We start from the raw sequence: 25507 nt of genomic DNA, 5'->3' as shown, positions 1-25507 counted from the left end.
GGATTTATGAAACTCATAAGCAACGAAAAATACTTAAGAGTTATTGAATCAAAGTACGGACTCGATTCACTATTTTGTGTTCTCAGTTGACGACGACCCAGAACCCAGGAAAATTGGATTCGGTGAGAAATAACATTTGATGAAGAACCCATAAGAAGTTATGCAGTTCCATGATATTCTCGAGATACCAGAGTGTAATACTCGACGGTAGAGCAGAGTAGAGGGTGGACACGTGAAATGATCTGCAGATGACAAGTACTTCATCTTGTCTGAGAAATGGAATCAAAGGAGAACAATCATGGTCGGAACCACGATTGCAAAGGATCAATTCACAGATACCAGATGATATTATATCAAGGAAATAATTATTATTACTAGAAGCTTCCATGATAGGATCTACATCGTTTCCATGGGCATGAACACAAAGTCCAAGGTCGACTCCCACTTCTTCAATGCATAACTTTTCATTTTACTTCCCGCTTTTGATGAGGCTGTAGTGTAGAAATTTTATCTGGCGAAACAACAGAAGAGTATGACTCGCGAAAACTTTCGGGTTCATACGGTTTGGGGAAGGCATAGCTTCAACCCATCGAGGCATCTTAGGAGCATATACCACAATTTCAGGAATAAATAACAAAGGCTCGATAGTAGAGCATGTTGGAGAAAGCAGAGGATACAATTTGCCAAAGGCATTATGTATCCGAGGAAAAGCTCACAAGCTTATAGAATATGAAGGACGCTGTCGGATAAAATCCAACAAAGGATCTAGTGGTCCACAAGGGATCTGATGTGAGCATCGGTACTCAACCAGAGGAAGAAGGAATGCAAGGAGATCAGTTTATAGAAACAACTGACTAACTCAAAGTTCAAATGCAAATAAATTATCAATTCCAAGACAAGGGGTCAGAAGCAATGCTCTGATTAGGGATGGATAAGTTGAATAGCCTTAGGGGTACAATCGATGGCAAAATTTGATTGGTCGAGATCCAGCTCATGTTTAAAATGACATCTGAGTCGGAAGGATAAATTCCAGGGAACAACTGATGATTGTGTGTGAGGGAGTCCTGGATTAGGGGGTGTCCGGATAGCCGGACTATACCTTTGGCCGGACTCCTGGACTATGAAGATACAAGATTGAAGACTTCGTCCCGTGTCCGGAAGGGACTTTCCTTGGCGTGGAAGGCAAGCTTGGCGATACGGATATCTAGATCTCCTACCATTGTAACCGACTCTGTGTAACCCTAGCCCTCTCCGGTGTCTATATAAACCGGAGGGTTTTAGTCCATAGGACGAACAACAATCAGACCATAGGCTAGCTTCTAGGGTTTAGCCTCCTTGATCTCATGGTAGATCTACTCTTGTACTACCCATATCATCAATATTAATCAAGCAGGATGTAGGGTTTTACCTCCATCAAGAGGGCCCGAACCTAGGTAAAACATTGTGTCCCCTGCCTCATGTTACCATCCGCCTAGACGCACAGTTCGGGACCCCCTACCCGAGATCCGCCGGTTTTGACACCGACATTGGTGCTTTCATTGAGAGTTCCTCTGTGTCGTCACTTTTAGGCCCGATGGCTCCTCCGATCATCAACGACGATGCAATCCAGGGTGAGACTTTTCTCCCCGGACAGATCTTCGTATTTGGCGGCTTTGCACTGCGGGCCAATTCTCTTGGCCATCTGGAGCAGATCGAAAGCTACGCCCCTGGCCGTCAGGTCAGATTTGGAAGTTTAAACTACACAGCGGACCTCCACGGAGACTTGATCTTCGACGGATTCAAGCCGCAGCTGAGCGCGCCGCACTGTCACGATGGGCATGATCTAGCTCTGCTGCCGAACAGTGCCCTAGAGGCCGCACCCGCATCAGCTCCGACCCTTAATTCGGAGCCAACTGCGCCAATCGAGGATGGGTGGTTGGACACTGCCTCAGGGGCTGCAATCTCTACTGTGATCGAGCCGAACACCAGCCCTATTCTCTGCGAAGCCCGTGACTCCAAGGAGCTGGACTCCTCTCCAGACTCCGAGCCCTCCGCGCCCCTACCGATCTAACCCGATTGGGCGCCGATCATGGAGTTCACCGCCGTGTACATCTTTCAGCACTCGCCCTTCGGCGATATTCTGAATTCACTAAAGTCTCTGTCTTTATCAGGAGAGCCTTGGCCGGACTATGGTCAACAAGGTTGGGATGCGGATGATGAAGAAATTCAAAGCCCACCCACCACCCACTTCGTAGCCACTTTCGATAATTTAAACGACGTGCTCGACTTCGACTCCGAAGACATCGACGGTATGGACGACGATGTAGGAGATGAACATGAACCAACGCCTATAAGGCATTGGACAGCCACCTCACCTCATGATGTATACATGGTGGACACACCCAAAGGAAGCAACAACGAGGAACACAGGGATGCAATGAGGGATCGTTCACTTGAAAAGCAATCAAAGCGGCGACGTAAGCACCGCTCCAAGCCCCGCCTCAACAGAGACAGCAGCCATACAGACCCAGCCATAGAGCAGGACGAGCCGACGGACGACGAACATGCCTTCGAGCAACCGTCCGAACAAGGCAACATGGATAAACAAACCGAACACCCCGTCCCCGACGAAAACAACAGTCCGGACGACCTTACGCCGGATAAGCTCATGGAGCAGAAGAACCTCCACGAAGGGCTCGTCGCTACTGTGCGTAGCCTGAAAAAGCAGAAGCGGAAGCTCAAAACTGCGGAAGATGCACTCAGAATCAGATGGAGCAAAGTACGCAACACCGCAGACCAATATGGCGGCAGTCGCCGCACAAAAAGCTATCCAAAGCGAAAGCTACTGCCTGAATTTGACAAGGAGGCCTTAGAGCCCCCGCAGTCAAAAAATAGGAAAGCCACCCGGTCGGATAGACGACCGCATGGCCAGCATGGAGCGGCAAGCGGTGACGCACACAAGCCAGCACGCGATCCACCAAAGGATCCGCATCAAAAAGATGGCCCAGCCAGATCTATCTACGGGCCAAGAAAGCAAGCTCTAGTAAGCAATGCAACACAACAAATATCCGAACATCACAGCACACCTGCCGCACACCCTCTATGTTTCACCGATGAGGTGCTAGACCATGAATTTCCAGCGGGATTCAAGCCCGTAAACATAGAGGCGTACGACGGAACAACAGACCCTGGGGTCTGGATCGAGGATTATATCCTCCACATACACATGGCCAGAGGAGATGACCTCCACGCCATAAAAAACTTACCCCTCAAGCTTAAAGGGCCAGCCGGCATTGGCTCAAAAGCCTTCCCGAAAACACCATTGGAAGTTGGGAAGAGCTTGAGGATGCTTTCCGGGCAAATTTTCAAGGGACCTATGTCCGCCCTCCGGATGCAGACGATCTCAGTCACATAACTCAACAGCCCGGAGAGTCAGCCCAGAAATTCTAGAACAGATTTCTTACTAAAAAGAATCAGATAGTCGACTGTCCGGACGCCGAAGCCCTAGCAGATTTTAAGCATAACGTTCAAGACGAATGGCTCGCCAGACACCTCGGCCAAGAAAAGCCAAGAACAATGGCCGCATTAACAAGCCTCATGACCCACTTTTGCGCAGGAGAGGACAGCTGGTTGGCAAGATGTAGCACCAGCGACCCAAGTACATCCGAAGTTAGGGATGAAAACGGAAAACCCCGACGCAACAAGGACCAGCGCCGGAATAAGAGAAACAGCCCAAAGAGCACGGCGGTCAACGCCGGATTCAAAAGCTCGCGGCAGAATCAGAGAAAGCCGCCCCTCAAGGATAATAGGGACGAGCTATCCAACTTAAACAAAATCTTGGACAGGATATGTCAGATACACAGTACTCCCGGGAAGCCTGCGAACCATACCCACAGAGATTGTTGGGTTTTCAAGCAATCCGGCAAACTCAATGCCGAACACAAGGGGCTCGACACACCAAGTGAGGACGACAATGAACCCCATAAGTAGAGCACCAGGAAACAAAAGGATTTCCCACAAGAAGTCAAAACAGTAAACTTACTTCACGTAATGAACAGAATGGCGCCAACAGAAATACGCGCCATACGGCCTATCCTAAAGGAGTCTCGCCAATGGTTGTTAAAACCGATCACCTTCGACCATCAGGATTACTCTAGAAGTATCCGGAACGCAGGCTGGACTGCCTTGGTATTAGATCCAATAATCGGCGGACTCCACTTTACAAATGTCCTGATGGATGGCGGCAGTGGTCTAAACCTGTTATACCAGGACACAATCCGCAACATGGGGATAGACCCAACAAAAATTCGCCATAGCAAAACCTCCTTTCAAGGGGTAACGCCGGGCCCGGATGCCCGTTGCATGGGTTCTCTCCGTCTAGAAGTTATGTTCGGCTCCCCCGATAACTTCCGTCGCGAATAGCTAACTTTCCACATCGCCCCATTCTAAAGTAGCTATCAAGCACTGCTGGGACGCGAAGCTTTCGCCCGCTTTAACACAATACCGCATTATGCATCTATCACACTTAAGATGCCCGGTCCACGAGGCATCATCTCATTAAAGGGAAAACATTGAGTGTTCCCCCCGCGCGGAAGACAGTGCGGCTACCTTGACAGCCCCACAATAAAGTAGCTTCACCAGCCAAAGCACCTAAACAGGTCGTCAAGACCACGGACACGGCTAGATGAGTCCGGCATAAACATACAATTGATAAAGGCTTAATAGCCATATGCTCCTGTACTAGGGGCTCCGCGCATATAAAACAAGAGACAATAAAGCTCAATTTTACCCATTTCGATTTATACTTCGTTTATTTAGTATAACTCATGTTCGGCACGATCTTTCTTTAACTAAGTTCCTCTCTTTTACAGATGAACACCGTGCTACGTCCGTCCAGGATACGGCACAATGGAGACACAGGCGCAGACGTGCAGCAGGGACCCGTTCCGAGGATTCCTTTCAGATTAAGACCCTGCGTAAACCTTTTTTACTGTCTCTTGTTGATACACATCCCCTGGTTTCTTGGTATAACCAAGGAGGAGGCTGGCATTTTGGCATGTGGCCACGTCAGAGTTTTTGCGCGTACCTGGACACTAGGGGCTTATTACTATGTGCGTTATCCCGCCCGCCCTCATAAAGACCGAATACCTTAGGGAGTGTTCGGCGTCGCGAGTTTGGCCTTATATGCATCAGCTCCGAATCATGTCTTTGGTCAAATGTTGGGTTTGCCCGGCTCCTGTGTTTTGCTACCTTACGTTCCGCTCTATCGGCTAAGGCGGCACGAGGAGAACTACTGCGATTGTGCCCCGGTTCGGCCAGGCGAGCACCTCAGTAGAGAAAGCCGAAAACTGACTGTCATGATATAGCGTGAGACTGGTCAACCACTTGATGACTTACCGGAATCTTTAGGATTCCTCCGCATTAATGAAGGGCCGCTTCCCGGCCAGGCACATACGCGCCCCGAGTTCGGGCGAGCGCAGGCGCCAACAGGGGCTATATAAGTAGCCTCACTGTCAAACTCCTATGGCTAAGTGAAAGTGATAAAGCATCATAGTCCGATTGCCTAGTTCGCTGTGCTATCACCTCCTTTGTAGGACCAAGACGTAGGATCAAGTGTGAAAATGCGCCTTCTGCGAACACCCCCGCATTATGTGCGTGGGGGCTGAAGCCGACGACTGCCATCTTTCAGATTATATATACATATATGTTAAATGGCCACACATGAGGTATTATAATACTTGCAGGCACAAGTATAAAAAGCTTCTACAATTTATCAAAATATTGTTTTACAATAATGCTATTCGAATATAGTGTCCTTCGAGCACTGCGTCTCTATTAAACGAGCGCCTTGCAGAACTTCCTGAAAATAGTGCTCGGCAGGTACTCGGCTTCCATCCGAGTCTGGGGATGCAACAGCGGTGGCCTCCATTTCCGCCCAGTATGTCTTGACACGGGCAAGAGCCACCCATGCACCCTCTATGCACACTGACCTCTTCATCGCATTGATATGTGGCGCCGCACCAAGGAACTGCTGCACCAAGTTGAAATAACGTTTTGGCTCTGGCCTCTCTGGCCACAGATGACTCATGACATACTTCATGGCGAGTCCGGACAACCTATTTAGCTCGGCCCATTTGGCCAAACGATCAGCTAATGACAGCGGACGCTCTGGACTGTGGAACTGCGACCAAAAGAGCTTTTCCACTTCGCGATCTTCTTGATCTCGGAAGTGTTCGGCCGCATCCGCGGCACTCACTGCCAAATCCAGATAGGTGTCCGTCGTACTCCACATCCGGTCCAACGAGCATGTTTAGGATCATAGAACTTCCTCTGCAGCATAAAGGGCTTTCCAGCCGCGATCTCTCCGGCCTGACGCAGCTCCTCCTTCATAGCCCTCATCGCAGAGCGAGCATCCTTGGTATCGGCAACGGCCTTCTCCAGGTCCGTCTGTTCCGCCCGATCTTCTTTTTCAAGAAGCTTGCAATGGTCAGCAGCGTTCTTCAGCTTCACGGCCATCTCGGCCATTGCCTTCTTGCTTCCACAGTGAGCAGCCTGTTCGGCTTTCAGCTCTTCAATTGCCTTTCCGGCAGCCGCATCACTTTTCCTGGCTTGCTCCTAGGCTCGGGAAAGTTCCGCCCGAAGATTCTCCATGGCGGCAGCACCATCTGCATCAAGCGCACACATTGTAAGATACTGGCATAAAGCTGCTCTTACCAGGTGCCGCCGGAGGAATTACATACCTTGCGCCTCGTCAAGCCGCTTGTTGACAAGCGCCATGTCGGCATCAGTCCGGCTTGCCTCCGGACACTTCGCCACCTACGTATGAAGGCGGCATATTAGACCTGGGATTATGATCCTCTGCGCGCCGTCACTTTTGACAACACACAGAGTCTCAGGGGCTACTATCTACACAGGGCGCATCTTATTTATGCGTAACTGTCCAAAAAGGGTACATTATTTCGGTACCTCAAAACCTGTCAGTAAACTCCTGACGGTCACGTGCAATCCGCTCTCCGCGGATGAAATCCTCTCAATCACCATACCCATCAATGCACGGTACTCCTCTGAGATAGATGCTCGCCCTAGCAGATCCTTCAGCTCCTCCGACCACACACCAGACGGCGCTGGACTCGTCCGATGGCCCTTTTCGAAGGCCGGACATGGAGGACTTTGGGGGGCCATATGACTGCCTTCCGGCCCTGCCGAATTCGGAGAAACCCTCCACGACGATACCTCAGGGTCGCCCGCCTCGCGAGGCGGTACGGCAGGGGGAGGCGTTCCGCTCTCCATCATCTCCGGAAGAAGATCCCCCGAAGACGAGCCCTGCTGAGAAGGGCTAAGGTCCGAGCTACAAGGTAAATTTTTGATTACTTTTCTCAGATATAAAGCAAGGATTTCTCTCGTTCCTTAAAAAGAAAACTCCTCTCTACTTACGGCTCGGTGGAGGGCTGATCCCCTTGAGGGCATAATTCGGCCGAAGTATCCCCCAGCGCAGGACCCTCTGGCGAAGATTTCTTCCCCCGCTTTGAGGCCATGGTCTCCGGGTCTTCAGAGGCGGTCCTCTTCTTCCCCCGAGGAGAGGAATTTTCGATTCCTCCCTTCCGGACAACCTCCTTCGAGGAGGCTATAGCTTCCTTGTCCCCTCCCTCACTTTCCTTTGAAGGCACAACCTCCAACATCCTGACTAGCACGGGACCCGACGTGGTCTCGGGGAGGGGGGCCGGACACCTGATTAGCTTTGCTTTCGCTATCCACTCCTATTTAAAGGACAGCTCTTTTAGGGGCAATTTTATGATAAATATACGGATAGCGAGTCCGGGCACAAGGCTACTTACTTGAGTATCCGGACGATTGCAGCTCAGACCTGCGTCCTCCGTAGAATCCGGACACACTACTTGTGGTCCGAAGAACAATTTGTACATCTCCACAGGCGTCATGCCAAGAAAATGTTGGAGAACTCGTGGTCCCTCCGGGTTGAACTCCCACAGGCGGAGGGGGCGACGTTTGCAGGGCAGAACCCGACGAATTAACATAACCTGCGTCACCATGACCAGACTGATGTCTCTTTATAGGAGATCTCGGATGTGGCCCTGCAATAGGGGCACGTCCTTTCCCGGACCCCAGTCCAGCCCCTTATTGACCCATGACACCAGTCGTGGCGGGGGACCCGAGCGGAAAGCAGGCAGCGCCACCCACTTGGTGCTCCTGGGAGCTGTGACATAAAACCACTCTTGTTGCCATAAGCTGGACTCCCCTGGAAAAGAGCCCTCGGGCCATGGAGCACCAGCATTCTTGCTTATAAAAGCACCTCCGCACTCTGCGTGCCGTCCCTCGATCATCTTCAGCTCTACTTTGAAGGTCTTGAGCCATAGTCTGAAGTGAGGAGTAATACGGAGGAAGGCTTCACACACAACGATGAATGAGGAAATATGGAGGATGGACTCCGGAGCTAAGCCGTGAAATTCCAGCCCATAATAAAACATGAGCCCCCTCACGAAGGGATCAGTCGGGAATCCTAGCCCCCAAAGGAAGTGAGACATGAACACCACACTCTCACTAGGCTTGGGAGTGGGAATGACCTGCCCTTGAGCAGGTAGCCTATGCGAGATTTCGCCGGTCAAGAACCTGGCCTCTCTCAACTTCAGCACGTCCTCATCCATCGGCCTCGAAGGTCGGAACCGGACATTGTCGAAGGTCTGAAGCGCCTGAAATCTGGAGCCTTGGGTGTTGGAACTCGAGGCGAACGGCGAACTTGTTTGAGATTGAAAGAAAGGAGTAAGGCCTTGGTCTCTTTATAAGAGGTTGAATACCAAGGGCCCTCCCCATGACCGTTTGGGACTCGCCTTTGGTCGAGAAAACATACCAATGGGTACGGTTGGGTTACCCGCGCCCGTATTGATGAGAATCCCGGAATAAGGGGACACGATCTCTGCTTTGACAAGGCGTGCCAAGGAAACCACCTCGCTAAATGCGCTGAGGTGGGACAGTAAAACGATTCGAATAAAGACTTGGTCGTGGTGTGATGTCACGCTACGGAATACGTCAGCAGATTAGATTTGTGTAAATATTATTCTCTCTATGGAAATATGTGGAAACTTATTTTGCAGAGCTGGACACTACCTTTGTGTTCAAAATCTTCTATGAAGTACTTGGAGGAGGAACCCGCCTTGCAATGCCGAAGACAATCTGCGCGCCAGACTCGTCGTCATTGAAGCCTGGTTCAGGGGCTACTGAGGGAGTCCTGGATTAGGGGGTGTCTGGATAGCCGGACTATACCTTTGGCCGGACTCCTGGACTATGAAGATACAAGATTGAAGACTTTGTCCTGTGTCCGGAAGGGACTTTCCTTGGCGTGGAAGGCAAGCTTGGCGATACGGATATGTAGATCTCCTACCATTGTAACCGACTCTGTGCAACCCTAGCCCTCTCCGGTGTCTATATAAACCGGAGGGTTTTAGTCCGTAGGACGAACAACAATCAGACCATAGGCTAGCTTCTAGGGTTTAGCCTCCTTGATCTCGTGGTAGATCTACTCTTGTACTACCCCTATAATCAATATTAATCAAGCAGGACGTAGGGTTTTACCTCCATCAAGAGGGCCCGAACCTGGGTAAAACATTGTGTCCCCTGCCTCCTGTTACCATCCGCCTAGACGCACAGTTCGGGACCCCCTACCCGAGATCCGCCGGTTTTGACACCAACAGTGTGCATTCACACACATGTTGAATAAAAAGGATCAGAATGACAATCACAAAGGTTTTTAAAGTAATTTGCTAGACCAATGGAATTAACCGGAATGCAAGTATGCAAGAATTCCAAGAACAACATGTTGTTGAGGATTTTTGAAAGATCAAACAGTATATCAAAGTCTTTTGCGGAACACAAGAACAACTGGGAATGAGTGGATACTCGATAAGTCCGAGGAATTATCCGTAGGGGTATTCAGGTAGCAAGGAACTGCAGGTAGTAGGCACAAAGTATTCTCGGAACAATAGAGAGAATTTCGGTGTATCTTGTAATAACAAGATCAACTGGGGATGAAGGTATGAACGACAAATGTAGGTAGTTATCCATAAGGATACATCGGTGGTAGGAAATTGTAAAAGCGATGGCCCATAGTCTCGAGAGAACATCGTAGAGTATCTTCGAAATCTTCTGGTGAAGCAAGCAATCGTTCGGACCGAGTGGCTCTCCGGGAGGAAGTATTTACGAGAACCTAGAGTTAGATTTAGCAAAATCTTTTAACCCGAATAGAAGAGATATCAGAGTCCCAGAGTATAGATGAGGAATGAAAGATCCTAATACCACCCAATGGCGACGTGGGCCCGTAAGCCACACAGTCATGTTAGTAAAAGTTTTGTAATGACTAGACTCAACTTCGGCCAAGGAGTGTGGATCGGGGATTCCTACAGGCAGTCGGCTCTAATACCAACTTGTGACGCCCCCGATTTGACCGTACACTAATCATACACGCAAACGTGTACGATCAAGATCAGGGACTCACTGCAAGATATCACAACACAACTCTAGACACAAAATAAAATAATACAAGTTTTATATTACAAGCCAGGGGCCTCGAAGGCTCGAATACAAATGCTCGAAGGCACAAGAGTCAGCGGAAGCAACAAAATCTGAGTACAGACATAAGTTAAACAAGTTTTCCTTAAGAAGGCTAGCACATATGTAGCAACAATCGAAAAGGCAAGGCCTCCTGCCTGGGACCTCCTAACTACTCCTCGAAGTCGAACTCCACGTAGAATCATCCTCGAGATCCACTGGCTCCTGGACTCCATCATATGATTGCAGTAACCGGGAAAAGGGGAAAAAGAAGTAGGAAAGCAACCGTGACTACTCATCCAAAGTACTCGCAAGCAAGGATCTACACTACATATGCATTGGTATCAATGAAATGGGGCCATATCGATGGACTGAACTGCACAAAGCCAGAATAAGAGAGGGATAGCTAGTCCTGTCGAAGACTACGCTTCTGGTAGCCTCCATCTTGCAGCATGTAGAAGAGAGTAGATGGTAAGTTCACCAAGTATCAACACATAGCATAATCCTACCCGGCGATCCTCTCCTCGTCGCCCTGTTAGAGAGCGATCACCAGGTTGTATCTGGCACTTGGAAGGGTGTGTTTTATTAAGTATCCGGTTCTAGTTGTCATAAGGTCAAGGTACAACTCCGGGTCGTCCTTTTACCGAGGGACATGGCTATTCGAATAGATCAACTTCCCTGCAGGGTTGCACCACATTTCCCAACACGCTCGATCCCCTTTGTCCGGACATACTTTTCTAGGTCATGCCCGGCCTCGGAAGATCAACATGTCACAGCCCTACCTAGGCACAACAGAGAGGTCAGTGCGCCGGTCTAAATCCTAGGTTGAACGCGGCCGGCGAGCAGACCTAGCCTCCCTTATACAAGAGCAGGCATTCCAGTCCAACCCGGCGCGCGCCGCTTAGTCGCTGACGTCAAGAAGGATTCGGCTGATACCACGACGTCGAGTGCCCATAACTGTTCCCGCGTAGTTGGTTAGTACGTATAGGCCAGTGGCCAGACTCAGATCAAATACCCAGATCTCGTTAAGCGTGTTATTTTGAAGTAACCGCGGACGCCGGCCAGGGCCAGGCCCACCTCTCTCCTAGGTGATCTCAACCTGCCCTGTCGCTCCGCCACAAAGATCCACTCAGAGGGCCGTCGAGACAAAGGTCCTTTGAGCCCCCAATCCATGAATCACTCGCGGGTACTCTACGAGCCGACCCGACTTTAGTCACAACATGTATTAGGTGTAATATGTATAGTATATACCCGTGATCAACACCCGATGTGATCACGGCCCGATAGTATAGCATGGCAGACTGACAAGAATGTAGGGCCACTGATGATAAACTAGCATCCTATACTAAGCATTTAGGATTGCAGGTAAGGTATCAACACTTGTAGCAACAATAACAGGCTATGCATCAGAATAGGATTAACGGAAAGCAGTAACATGCTACACTACTCTAATGCAAGAAGTAGAGAGAAGAGTACGCGATATCTGGTGATCAAAGGGGGGCTTGCCTGGTTGCTCTGTAGATAGAAACGGACCCTCGAAGGTGAAGTAGTCGATCACTGATTCAACCGTGGTCTCGGGGTCTACCGGAAAGAAATAACGGAGGGGGAACACAATAAATAATAGAGCAATCAAAGCATCACAAAGCATAACATGGAAATACACGGTGCTAGGGATGTCCTAACGTAGTACTAGGTGCTACCGGCAAAGGGGGCAAACATCCGGGAAAGTATTCCCGGTGTTTCGCATTTTCGGACAGATGAACCGGAGGGGAAAGCTTGCGTGTTCAGTATGCTAGGGATGCGTGGCGGACGAACGGGCTACGTATTCGGATTTGTCTCGTCGTTCTCAGCAACTTTCATGTAGAAAACTTTTTCATCTGAGCTACGGTTTATTTTCTATGATTTTTCAAAGATTTAAACAATATTCTGAATTTGTTATTAATTAGCAATTAAATAGCTAAAATGCTATGCGCACCCAGATCTGTGTACACAAAGGTGTACTAGAGGGTGACAGTGGTGCCCAGGGGGTCCCAGTTGACCCAGTCAACTGTCAATAGAGCTGACCGTTGACTGGTCAAATCTACTAAGTGGGGCCCCATGTCATAGAGACATTAGGTTAAGTACCTAGTTAAGCCTAAATTAATTAAGTTAATTAAGTAATAATTAGTTAACTAATTAATTTTACCATTAAATATTTTATTTATTACTTTTTTAAGGGGCATGGGGCCGGTAGGCAAGTGGCACAAGGGCCAGCCGGGGCGGGTTAACGGGGCGGGCGTGGGATGTGGGCGCCCGCCCGAATGATGCACGGGCGCGTGCTTGCATGGGGCGCCGGCGCCTGGCGCGTGGTCGGCGACGCGGCTCGCCAGCCGGCCACGGCAGACAGAGGCGATGCAGGGGGCGGCGGTCAGCGGGGCGATGGCGGTGCGGCTCACGGGCAGGGCGGCTGCGGCGACTGCTGCGGTACAGGGCGAGCAGCGGTGCGGCGATGGCAGGGGTAGCGAGCGCGGCATGGGGAATGGCCTGGCGAAGGAGGCCAGCATCGGCCGCGGGGTGGAGCAGGAGGCGCGGCGGCGAAGGCGAGCAGCCGCGGGTGCGTGTGAGGGCACGTCGGGGGCGCGGATCAGCGCGCGGCCAGCGGGCGTCGGCGAGCGCAGCGGCGGCAGTAGCAAGCTGCAGCCAGCAACGCAAGGAGGGTGAGCAGCGGGGCGCGGCTGCATGCGGGCGGGCGCGCGCATAGCCGGAGTGGGGCACCGGACAGGGACGACGCGGCGAGGAGAGGCGGGTCGAGGCTGGCGCGCAGCCGCAGTAGGCAGGGGTCGAAGGCAACAGCGAACGATGCGAGCGAGCGGCACGACGGGTAGCTCCAGCGGGTGGAGGGCATGGTCGGACGGAGCCACCACGGCCGGGCGCGCGAGCGAACAGGGGACGGTGTTGCAGGCGAGGGAGTAGGGTGCGGCCCTGGGTGGCCGTAGTTACTGGCGTGCGCGCGGACGACCGTAGGCGGTTGCGGCGGCAGCAGTAGCGAGCAGGCGCGGCGGCGGGTCTAGCTACGACAGCAAAAATGGAAGGGGCGGAGGGGGCGCGCGTGTGTGCTCACATCGTTGACGAGAAGGCCCGGGGACGCCGGAGGAGCTCAAGGCGGCGCGGATCGACGCGGTGGCCGCCGAATCCCAAGGAGGAAGTCGAGGTTGGGGTGGCGTCACGGGGCCGTCCGGCGCCTTGTGGCTCGACGTCGAGGAAGAGGACGGCGCTAAGGTGCTCCTGGAATCGTCGACGAGGCAAGGGACAGACGATGGCCATGGGATCGAGCGGCGCACAACGACGGCATCGGGCGCGGTTGGATCTGGAGGGGGCGTCAGAGAGAGAGGGAGAAGGAGGGCGCTCTAGGGTTAGTGGGGGGAGCGTCGGGGTCTTGTAGGGGGCGGTTCGCCGGTGGATGGTCGCCACGGCGCCGATCGGTGCCGTGGCAGGCTTCAGTGGCAGTCACAGCTGAAGTGAACAGGGGAAGGGGGTAACAGGGGGGGTTGGGCCGGCCTAGTGGCCAGTTGGGCCAAGGCCTAGGGGAGGTGGGAAGCCCTTTTGTTTTTTTTACTTTTGTTCTTGTTTTTTTGTTGCCATTTATTTTAGTCCTAGTAAAATATAAAGTTAGCATCTAAATTAGTATTTCAACCTAGTCCACAGTCACAAAAAGTCTAAGCACCAAATAACTTATATTTGACATTTTATTAATTATAAAAGGTATTTAAATAATTGTTGTTGCTACTTTTTTAATCATTTTAGAGTATTTGGAATTTTATAAAAGTGTGGTTTCTTCACCCACATTAAGTATGGATTAATTGACACAAACCGAACATTTTAATTTTAATGTTTCAAAACTTTCACCAATCGACTTTAATTTGTAGTTTAAATACCGAACCGGTTTTGAACTAACGCGAGATTAACAACAGTAACCGTGGTGATGTGGCATCAATAATGTGGGATTACTGTAGCCTAATTATCTGGGCGTCACAACATTACTGAGCTCCGGGCGGCCGTTTATCTGGCGAAGGAAATCGCCCACCGTCTTCCAGCCCAGGGGCAAGTCATCCCCACACTGAAGCCCAACGAGAGGGTGGTATTCATCCCTCATTTCCTCCGCGGGCTAGGGTTTCCACTCCACCCTTTCGTCTGCGGGCTGATGTTCTATTACGGGTTAGACTTCTATGATCTATCCCCGAACTCTTTCCTCAACATATCAGCGTTCATCATTGTGTGTGAGGCCTTCCTCCGCATCCATCCCCACTTCGGGCTATGGCTCAAGGTCTTCAACGTGAAGCCGAAGGTGGTGGATGGCCAGCACGTGGAATGCGGAGGCGCCATGGTGAGCAAGCTGACCAATGTCTCCTGGCCAAAAGGCACTTTCGTGAAGACTGTCAAGGAATGGCAGAAGCAGTGGTTCTACATCACAGAACCCCGCGGCGCCACCTGGGCTGCAGCTGGCGAATTCAACTCCGGTGCTCCCATGCGACTCACCTCCTGGGTTGAGAAGAGCCCGAACTGGTGTTCGTCAGATGAGGTGATAGTGCTGCAGACGCGCGTTCAAAGCATGGTGGACAAAGATATCAAGCTCGTCAATGTAATCCAGGTGATGCTAGTTCGTCGGATTCTCCCGTGCCAAAGCCGAAGTCGCCCTTTATGGGAGTTCAGTCCGAAGAAGCACCATACCCTGAACAGGCACTTCGAAACCACTCACGAAGACGCCTGGAAGTTGCTCTTCAAGGGCAACGAGACACCGCCGGCCACAGACTCGGACCGCGGGCATGACATTAACCACCTCGCCAACGAGGTATGCTATTTTTAACGCATCCTCTTGTTTCAAGGATGATATCTGAGCTTTTATTATCATTGCTTCTTCAGGAATGGACCAGCTCCGCTGCCTGAAGAACCAGTCATCCCACGTTTAGCGAAGATGCTGGTGCCGGCGCCCTATAAGGCGCCGAAGAAGAAGGACAAGGTGTTCCGGAGTGGCCCCCGCCACAAGGGCGCTTCAGACGCGACGTCCGAAGAAAAGAGCCGCTCCTCCGCCGCCGAAGACGACGACGATGAGGAGCAGGAGGAGAGCGATTCTCCCCCTAATGGGGGAGGAAGAAGAGGGCAGCCTCCACAATTCTGGAGGCGGAGGCGCCCAAGAAGGGGAAAGGCCCACTCGTGGGCAGCTCCGCATCGGACGTCGACAGCAGCCCGGAGCGACGCCCCCGGAACAAGCCCCTGGACGCATCGTAAGTGCTAAGAACCCGTACACGTCCAATTATCCGGCCTTTCCACCTTATGGTATTTTACATGGTTTAATCATGTCATTGCAGTCCGGCCCACGACGGCTCCCAACGATCCTCATCAAGAGGCTCGTTGGACTCAAAGGAGATGGCCAGCGAGACACTGTCGGCCGCTTACTCTCCCAAGGCTAAGGGGGACGACGAGGTGCTGTCCCAAAGGACCTTCCCGGGCTAGGGAGAGGTTCGGGAGGCCGTCAAGGCAGCGCCGGAGGGCGACACCTCGGCCGCCGGACACATGGGGGAACAAGCCCCCATGGAGACTGACGATGGGGGTCGTGCTCAATTCGGCCCCCTCTGAGCACGGATCCGGAGACCCATACGGCCTCGGCGTTCGACAAGCAGCCTCCTTCAAGAGAAGGAGGCGTGCCCATCCCACCGGCGACCTTTGTCCAACCAGAGGTGCCGGATAATCTATTGGAAGCGCTACGAGGCGCTTCCATTGTGGAAGAACACCGTATCCTTATGGGTACGGTGATTGAGAAGGTTCAGTCCATTAAGAGCGGACTAACCGAAGCCTGCAGCGGCCTGCTGACAGGTTTGGAGGTAAGCAGCATTTAACCAAAAAATCCCAATATAGACAGTAGCCCCTGAGACACTGTCCGGTGTTCGGAAAGAAAAGTCAGGCATAGGATCAATTAAATTTCGCGGGAAGCTAACCAAATTGTGTCATTGAATAAGCAGGCATCGCTGCTGGCCGCGACCTCTCACACTGCCGAAGTCTCCGGACTAAATTAGAAACTAGAGCGGGCTAATACGTCTCCGGCGTATCTATAATTTTTGATTATTCCATGCCAATATTCTACAATTTTCATATACTTTTGGCAACTTTTTATACTATTTTTGGGACTAACATATTGACCCAGTGCCCAGTGCTAGTTCCTGTTTGTTGCATGTTTTTTGTTTCGCAGAAAATCCATATCAAACGGAGTCCAAACGGGATAAAACTGACGGAGATTTTTTTGGAATATATGTGATTTTTGGGAAGAAAAATCCACGCGAGGCGATGCCCGAGGGGGCCACGAGGCAGGGGGGCGCGCCCCTGACCCTCATGGCCACCCTGTAAGGCGGTTGATGCCCTTCTTTTGCCTCAAGAAAGCTAATATCCGGATAGAGATCGTGTTAAAATTTTAGCCCAATCGGAGTTACGGATCTCCGGGAATATAAGAAACGGTGAAAGGGAAGAATCTGAGAACGCAGAAACAGAGAGAGACAGAGAGATAGATCCAATCTCGGAGGGGCTCTCGCCCCTCCCACGCCATGGAGACCAAGGACCAGAGGGGAAACCCTTCTCCCATCTAGGGAGGAGGTCAAGGAAGAAGAAGAAGGAGGGGGGCTCTCTCCCCCTCGCTTCCGGTGGCGTCGGAGTGCCACCGGGGGCCATCATCATCACCGCAATCCTCACCAACAACTTCACCGCCATCATCACCAACTCTTCCCCCCTCTATGCAGCGGTGCAACCCTCTTTTACCCGCTGTAATCTCTACTTAAACATGGTGCTCAACGCTATAGATTATTTTCCAATGATGTATGGCTATCCTATGATGTTTGAGTAGATCCGTTTTGTCCTATGGGTTATTTGATGATCGTGATTGGTTTGAGTTGCATGTTTTATTATTGTTGTTGTCCTATGGTGCTCTCCGTGTCGCGCAAGCATGAGGGATTCCCGCTGTAGGGTTTGCAATATGTTCATGATTTGCTTATGGTGGGTGGCGTGAGTGACAGAAGCACAGACCCGAGTAAGTAGGTTGTTTGCGTATGGGATAAAGAGGACTTGATACTTTAATGCTATGGTTGGGTTGTACCTTAATGATCTTTAGTAGTTGCGGATGCTTGCTAGAGTTCCAATCATAAGTGCATATGATCCAAGTAGAGAAAGTATGTTAGCTTATGCCTCTCCCTCATATGAAATTGCAATAATGATTACCGGTCTAGTTATCGATTGCCTAGGGACAAATAACTTTCTCATAACAAAAAGGCTCTTTACTAAAACTAACTTAGTTGTGTCCTTATCTAAACATCCCCTACTTTTTATTTACATACTCTTTATTATCTTGCAAACCTATCCAACAACACCTACAAAGTACTTCTAGTTTCATACTTGTTCTAGGTAAAGCGAACATCAAGCGTGCGTAGAGTTGTGTTGGTGGTCGATAGAACTTGAGGGAATATTTGTTCTTCCTTTAGCTCCTCGTTGGGTTCGACACTCTTACTTATCGAAAACTATTGCGATCCCCTATACTTGTGGGTTATCAAGACCTTTTTTTGGTGCCGTTGCCAGGGAGCAATAGCGTGGGGTGAACATTCTCGTGTGTGCTTGTTTGCTTTATCACTAAGTAATTTTTATTTGCTGTTCTTAGTTGTTCTTTATCTTTAGTTATGGATATGGAACACGAAATACCAAAAAAATTAGGTGTACTTGCTGCTCATGGAGACGAGGAATCTCCTAAAACCCTCGATGCTCGTTATGTGACAGATATTATGTACTACTTTGATAATCCAGAGAAAACCCCATTCAATTTGGTAATGGGAGACACATTGGATCAACGTGAATACTTTAGGGATTATCGCTTGACTCAAAAAGGGAAACTATTATGGGTTCAAATTTATATGTTGAAATGGTATGCCGGGCAACTATGCTAGAGATATGATTATACTTGTTGCTCTAGGATGAAGGCTCCACACCTTCCCTTTTTATGCAAATTTAATGATAATGAAACTTTGGATTCTTATGCTAGAGGTATATATGACTATTATGATGTGGAACAAATAGAAGAATTTGTTGCTTTTGTAGGTGCTTATGAAATTGAATCTATGTTCAAAGAATATGAAAATATTTGAGATGTTGTCTACAGACCTGAAAATTTAGCTATCCTTAAATATTGTTATGAGAATTATGAATACAATTCTGATATTGATGCGTTTATTGAGAAAGTCTCCGCTGTCCGAGAAGAGACTAATATTTTGCAGGAATCTATGGAAGAAGAAATTGATGAAACTGTGAGCTCATTTGATGAAAAAGATGAGGAGGAGAGCGAAGAACAAAAGGAGGAAGAGCAGATTCATCACCCGTGCCCACCTTCTAATGAGAGTAACTCCTCAACTCATACATTGTTTAATTTCCCTTCATGCTTACCGAAGGATGAATGCTATGATAATTGTTATGATCCTGTTGATTCTTTTGAAATATCCCTTTTTGATGATGCTTGTGTCCAAGATGCCAATATGAATTATGCTTATGGAGATGAACTTGCTATAGTTCCTTATGTTAAACATGAAATTGTTGCTATTGCACCCACACTTGATAGTCCTATTATCTTTTTGAATTCTCCAAACTACACTATATCGGAGAAGTTTGTGCTTATTAAGGATTATATTGATGGGTTGCCTTTTACTACTACACATGATGATTTTGATAGATTTAATATGCATGTGCTCGCTGCTCCTACTTGCAATTATTATGAGAGAGGAACTATATCTCCACCTCTCTATGTTTCCAATACGATAAAATTGCAAGAAACTGTTTATACTATGCATTGGCCTTTACTATGTGTGCATGAATTGTTCTTTTATGACATGCCGATGCATAGGAAGAGAGTTAGACTTTGTTGTTGCATGATATATGTTACTTTTTGCTCGCTACTAAATTACAAATCATTGTTAATTAAAATTGGCTTTGATATACCTTGGGATCCGGGTGGATTCATTACTTGAGCACTATATGCCTAGCTTAATGGATTTAAAGAAAGCGCTGCCAGGGAGACAACCCAGAAGTTTTAGAGACTCGTTTATTTCTATTGAGTGCTTTCATATAGTTTAAAAACAAAAAAAATAAAGAGGGGAACCCGGAACTTTTCAAAAAGAAAAGCGAAAGTGAGAAAGACAAGCATTGTTGAAGTGGGAGCTAGCCTTGAACTTTGTTCATGCTCACGGAAACTTTGTGAATCTTGATTAAATAAAATTTTCAAAAAAAATAAATATCCCCTTGTACAATTCCATTGTATTATAAAAATAATGTGCCAAGGTTTGCCTTTAGGATGTTTACAATGCTTGTTGGTTTGTGCGGTGCTGGACAGAAACTTTGGCTGTAGTGCACAATTTTAAATTTTTTACTGGAACGTAAAATGGTTATGATTCTTTTTGCAATGTCTTTCTATACAAATTGTTTATTTTTCCTAATTTTGGTATAATTTTTAAAGTATCATAAGTATGGTGAATGTTCAGATTGCTACAGACTGTTCTGTTTTTGACAGATTCTGTTTTTGATGCATAGTTTGCTTGTTTTGATGAAACTATCAATTTATATCAGTGGATTAAGCCATGGAAAAGTTATATTATAGTATCTACAATGAAAAAACAAAATAGGAATTGGTTTGCAACAGTACTTAGAGTAGTGATTTGCTTTATTATACTAACAGATCTTACCGAGTTTTCTGTTGAAGTTTTGTGTGGATGAAGTGTTCGATGATCGAGAAGGTCTCAATGTGAGAAGAAGGAAGAGAGGCAAGAGCTCAAACTTGGGGATTCCCGAGGCCCCAAGTAAATATTCAAGGATACTCAAGCGTCTAAGCTTGGGGATGCCCCGGAAGGCATCCCCTCTTTCTTCAACAAGTATCGGTATGTTTTCGGATTTGTTTCATTCATGTGATATGTGCAGATCTTGGAGCGTCTTTTGCATTTAGTTTTCATTTTTATTTTATTCACCATGCTGGTATGAGATAGTCCTTGGTTTATTTATAGAATTCTCTATGCACTTCACTTATATCTTTTGAGTATGGCTTTATAGAATGCTTCATGTGCTTCACTTATATCATTTGAAGTTTGGATTGCCTGTTTCTCTTTACATAGAAAACCGTCATTTGTAGAATGCTCTTTTGCTTCACTTATATTTGTTAGAGCATGGGCATATATTTTCTATAAAGAATTAAACTCTCTTGCTTCACTTATATCTATTTAGAGAGATGACAGGAATTGGTCATTCACATGGTTATCATAAAATCCTACATAAAACTTGTAGATCACTGAATATGATATGTTTGATTCCTTGCAATAGTTTTGCGATATAAAGATGGTGATATTAGAGTCATGATAGTGGGTAGTTGTGGATTAGTAGAAATACTTGTGTTGAGGTTTGTGATTCCCGTAGCATGCACGTATGGTGAACCGTTATGTAACGAAGTCGGAGCATGAGGTATTTATTGATTGTCTTCCTTATGAGTGGCGGTCGGGGACGAGAGATGGTCTTTTCCTACCAATCTATACCCCTAGGAGCATGCGCGTAGTACTTTGTTTCGATAGCTAATAGACTTTTGCAATAAGTATGTGAGTTCTTTATGACTAATGTTGAGTCCATGGATTATACGCACTCTCACCCTTCCATCATTGCTAGCCTCTCTAGTATCGCGCAACTTTCACCGGTACCTTAAACCCACCATATACCCTCCTCAAAACAGCCACCATACCTACCTATCATGGCATTTCCATAGCCATTCCGAGATATATTGCCATGCAACTTCCATCATCATCATATACATGACTTGAGCATTCATTGTCATATTGCTTTGCATGATCGTAAGATAGCTAGCATGATGTTTTCATGGCTTGTCCGTTTTTTGATGTCATTGCTACGCTAGATCATTGCACATCCGGTACACCGCCGGAGGCATTCATATAGAGTCATATTTTTGTTCTAGTATCGAGTTGTAATATTGAGTTGTAAGTAAATAAAAGTGTGATGATCATCATTATTAAAGAATTGCCCCAGTGAGGAAAGGATGATGGAGACTATGATTCCCCCACAAGTCGGGATGAGACTCCGGACTTTAAAAATAAATAAAAGAGGCCAAAGAATCCCAAATAACAAAAGAGGCCAAAGAAGCCCACCAAAAAACAAAAAAAATGAGAGAAAAAGAGAGAAGGGGCAATGTTACTATCCTTTTACCACACTTGTGCTTCAGAGTAGCACCATGTTCTTCATATAGAGAGACTCTTGAATTATCACTTTCATATACTAGTGGGAATTTTCAATATAGAACTTGACTTGTATATTCCGATGATGGGCTTCCTCAAACGCCCGAGGTCTTCATGAGCAAGCAAGTTGGATGCACACTCACTTAGTTTTCAGTCTGAGCTTTCATACACTTATAGCTCTTAGTGCATCCATTGCATGGCAATTCCTACTCACTCACATTGATATCTATTGATGGGCATCTCCATAGCCCGTTCATACGCCTAGTTGATGTGAGACTATCTTCTCCTTTTTGTCTTCTCCACAACCACCATTCTATTCCACCTATAGTGCTATGTCCATGGCTCACGCTCATGTATTGCGTGAAAGTTGAAAAGGTTCGAGAACATCAAAAGTATGAAACAATTGCTTGGCTTGTCATCGGGGTTGTGCATGATGTGAATATTTTGTGTGGTGAAGATGGAGCATAGCCAGACCATATGATTTTTGTAGGGCTAACTTTCTTTGGCCATGTTATTTTGAAAAGACGTGATTGCTTTATTAGTAGGCTTGAAGTATTATTGTTTTTATGTCAAATGATAGACTATTGCTTTGAATCACTCGTGTCTGAATATTCATGCCATGATTAGATATATGATCAAGATTATGCTAGGTACCATTCCACATCAAAAATTAGCTTTTTTATCATTTACCTACTCGAGGACGAGCAGGAATTAAGCTTGGGGATGTTGATACGTCTCCGTCGTATCTATAATTTTTGATTGTTCCATGCCAATATTCTACAATTTTCATATACTTTTGGCAACTTTTTATACTATTTTTGGGACTAACATATTGATCCAGTGCCCAGTGCCAGTTCCTATTTGTTGCATGTTTTTTGTTTCTTAGAAAATCCATATGTGATTTTTGGGAAGAAAAATCCATGCGAGATGATGCCCGAGGGGGCCACGAGGCAGGGGGCGCGCCCCTGACCCTCGTGGCCACCCCGTAAGGCGGTTGATGCCCTTCTTTCGCCGCAAGAAAGCTAATATCCGGATAGAGATCGTGTTAAAATTTCATCCCAATAGGAGTTACGATCTCCGGGAATATAAGAAACGGTGAAAGGGAAGAATCTGAGAACGCAGAAACAGAGAGAGACAGAGAGACAGATCCAATCTCGGAGGGGCTCTCGCCCCTCCCACGCCATGGAGACCAAGGACCAGAGGGGAAACCTTTCTCCCATCTAGGGAGGAGGTCAAGGAAGAAGAAGAAGGAGGGGGGCTCTCTCCCCCTCGCTTCCGGTGGCGCCAGAGTGCCACCAGGGGCCATCATCATCACCGCAATCCTCACCAACAACTTCACAGCCATCATCACCAACTCTTCCCCCATCTATGGAGCAGTGTAACCCCTCTTTTACCCACTGTAATCTCTACTTAAACATTGTGCTCAACGCTATATATTATTTCCCAATGATGTATGGCTATCCTATGATGTTTGAGTAGATCCGTTTTGTCCTATGGGTTATTTGATGATCGTGATTGGTTTGAGTTGCATGTTTTATTATTGGTGCTGTCCTATGGTGCTCTCCGTGTCGCGCAAGCGTGAGGGATTCCTGCTGTAGGGTTTGCAATATGTTCATGATTTGCTTATGGTGGGTGGCGTGAGTGATAGAAGCACAGACCCGAGTAAGTAGGTTGTTTGCGTATGGGATAAAGAGGACTTGATACTTTAATGCTATGGTTGGGTTTTACCTTAATGATCTTTAGTAGTTGTGGATGCTTGCTAGAGTTCCAATCATAAGTGCATAAGATCCAAGTAGAGAAAGTATGTTAGCTTATGCCTCTCATATAAATTTGCAATAATGATTACCGGTCTAGTTATCGATTGCCTAGGGACAAATAACTTTCTCGTAACAAAAAGGCTCTTTACTAAAACTAACTTAGTTGTGTCCTTATCTAAACAGCCCCTACTTTTTATTTACATGCTCTTTATTATCTTGCAAACCTATCCAACAACACCTACAAAGTACTTCTAGTTTCATACCTTTTCTAGGTAAAGCGAACATCAAGCGTGCATAGAGTTGTATCGGTGGTTGATAGAACTTGAGGGAATATTTGTTCTGCCTTTAGCTCCTCGTTGGGTTCGACTCTCTTACTTAAAGAAAACTGTTGCGATCCCCTATACTTGTGGGTTATCACGGGCCGAAGAAGAGCTCGGCCAGGCGAGAAAGAAGCTGGAGGACCAACAAGGTATGTAGTGACTTGCTATGTATTCGGAAAGAATAAATGATATATACTGACCGTAGTGTCATGATATGTGTAGGGGCAACGACCGAGGTCAAGGCCCTGATAAAGGCCCTGGCTGAAGCCAAGGGAAAATCTGTCAAGGAGCAGGCTGCTCATAAAAATCTTAAGGCCAGGCTGAACGAGGTCCAACAAGAGCTCCAAGATGCTGTCAAGAAGTATGAGGCTTTGGAGGCCGATCTCTCAAAAGTTCGCCAAAGCACGGAAGCAGCCCGGGTTGAAGCCCAGGGTGCCCTCCAGGAGATCCAGGAGGCCAAGAAGATCGCAGTGGGTAAGGCATTTAGTATGCAAAGCAAGCATGTGAAGAAGAAATATCTCCTACTAACCCGGATTCAGAGTTCTCCAGGGGCATTTGCAGATCTGCCGCGTAGTGTGTCCGATGCCACGGAGTTCTTCCGAGCCGAAGAAGGGAGCTCGGTGGATAAGTTGTTCTGGTCGCAGTATCTTGCACCAGAGCATCCCGTGCCCTTCACCGGTCAGCTAAAACAGCTGGTAGAGCTGCATAGGGTGGCCAAACTGGCCATGAAGGATTTGATAATCTGGTTGTGGCCAGCCGAAGCTATGCCCGGCAGCTACTTCGGACTCGTGAAGCGACTGGTGAATGCCTGTCCTCGGCTGGGCGTCGTCAAGCGATCGGCCTGCATTGAAGGTGCGCGCATGGCCTTTGCCCGCGTCAAGATATGGTGGGCGAAGATGGACGCTGTCAAGCTAACGACCGAGGGGCCGCTAGAGGGCAAGGAGCACCGCACGCCTGAGTGGTATTTTGTAGATGTCCTGGAGGGGTCGCGCATTGTAGCAACGCAATGTGCGCAAGACACTATTTTCGAATGAATACAATCATGTTGTCTTTGCCCTGTATGATGAAACAAAATCATTATGTAATATAATGTTTGGTTAAAAAAATTCTCCTCCTGTGCGGCCGTGTTATGTGAAATTTGAGAGTTGGCCAGTCGTCGGCTTCTGCCCCCATGTAGGAAATACGGGGGTGTTCGGGATGTAATCTAAACACTCTTGATCTAATTGTTTGGTCCTTGAAGGAGGTGTTTAGCGCGACGAACCAGGCAATCGGACTATGCGGCTTTAGCACCCTCACTTAGCCATAGGAGTTTGACAAATAGAAATATAGGCGCAGCCCCTAGTATCCGGACTAGGATGCTATAAACACTTGATCGGGTAAGTACCGATGCCTCGCGTAACGCAGAAAAAATCTCTAAGGATTTGAGATCTCCGAAGAGCTGACCGGCTCTCGCCGCATCATGACAGTCAGTTTTCGACTTTCTCTACTGAGGTGCACATTTGGGTAAACCAGGGCACAATCATAGTAATGCTTCCTTTACTACCCTAGCCGATATAGCAGAACGTAAGGTAGTAAGCACAGGAGCCACGCAACCCAACTATTGACCAAAGAC

The sequence above is a fragment of the Triticum urartu genome, chromosome 4, assembly GCF_003073215.2.
Source record: "Triticum urartu cultivar G1812 chromosome 4, Tu2.1, whole genome shotgun sequence".
Taxonomy (NCBI): Eukaryota; Viridiplantae; Streptophyta; class Magnoliopsida; order Poales; family Poaceae; genus Triticum; species Triticum urartu.
The sequence above is the reverse complement of the archived record's forward strand: the minus strand, read 5'-3'. Positions refer to the sequence as shown.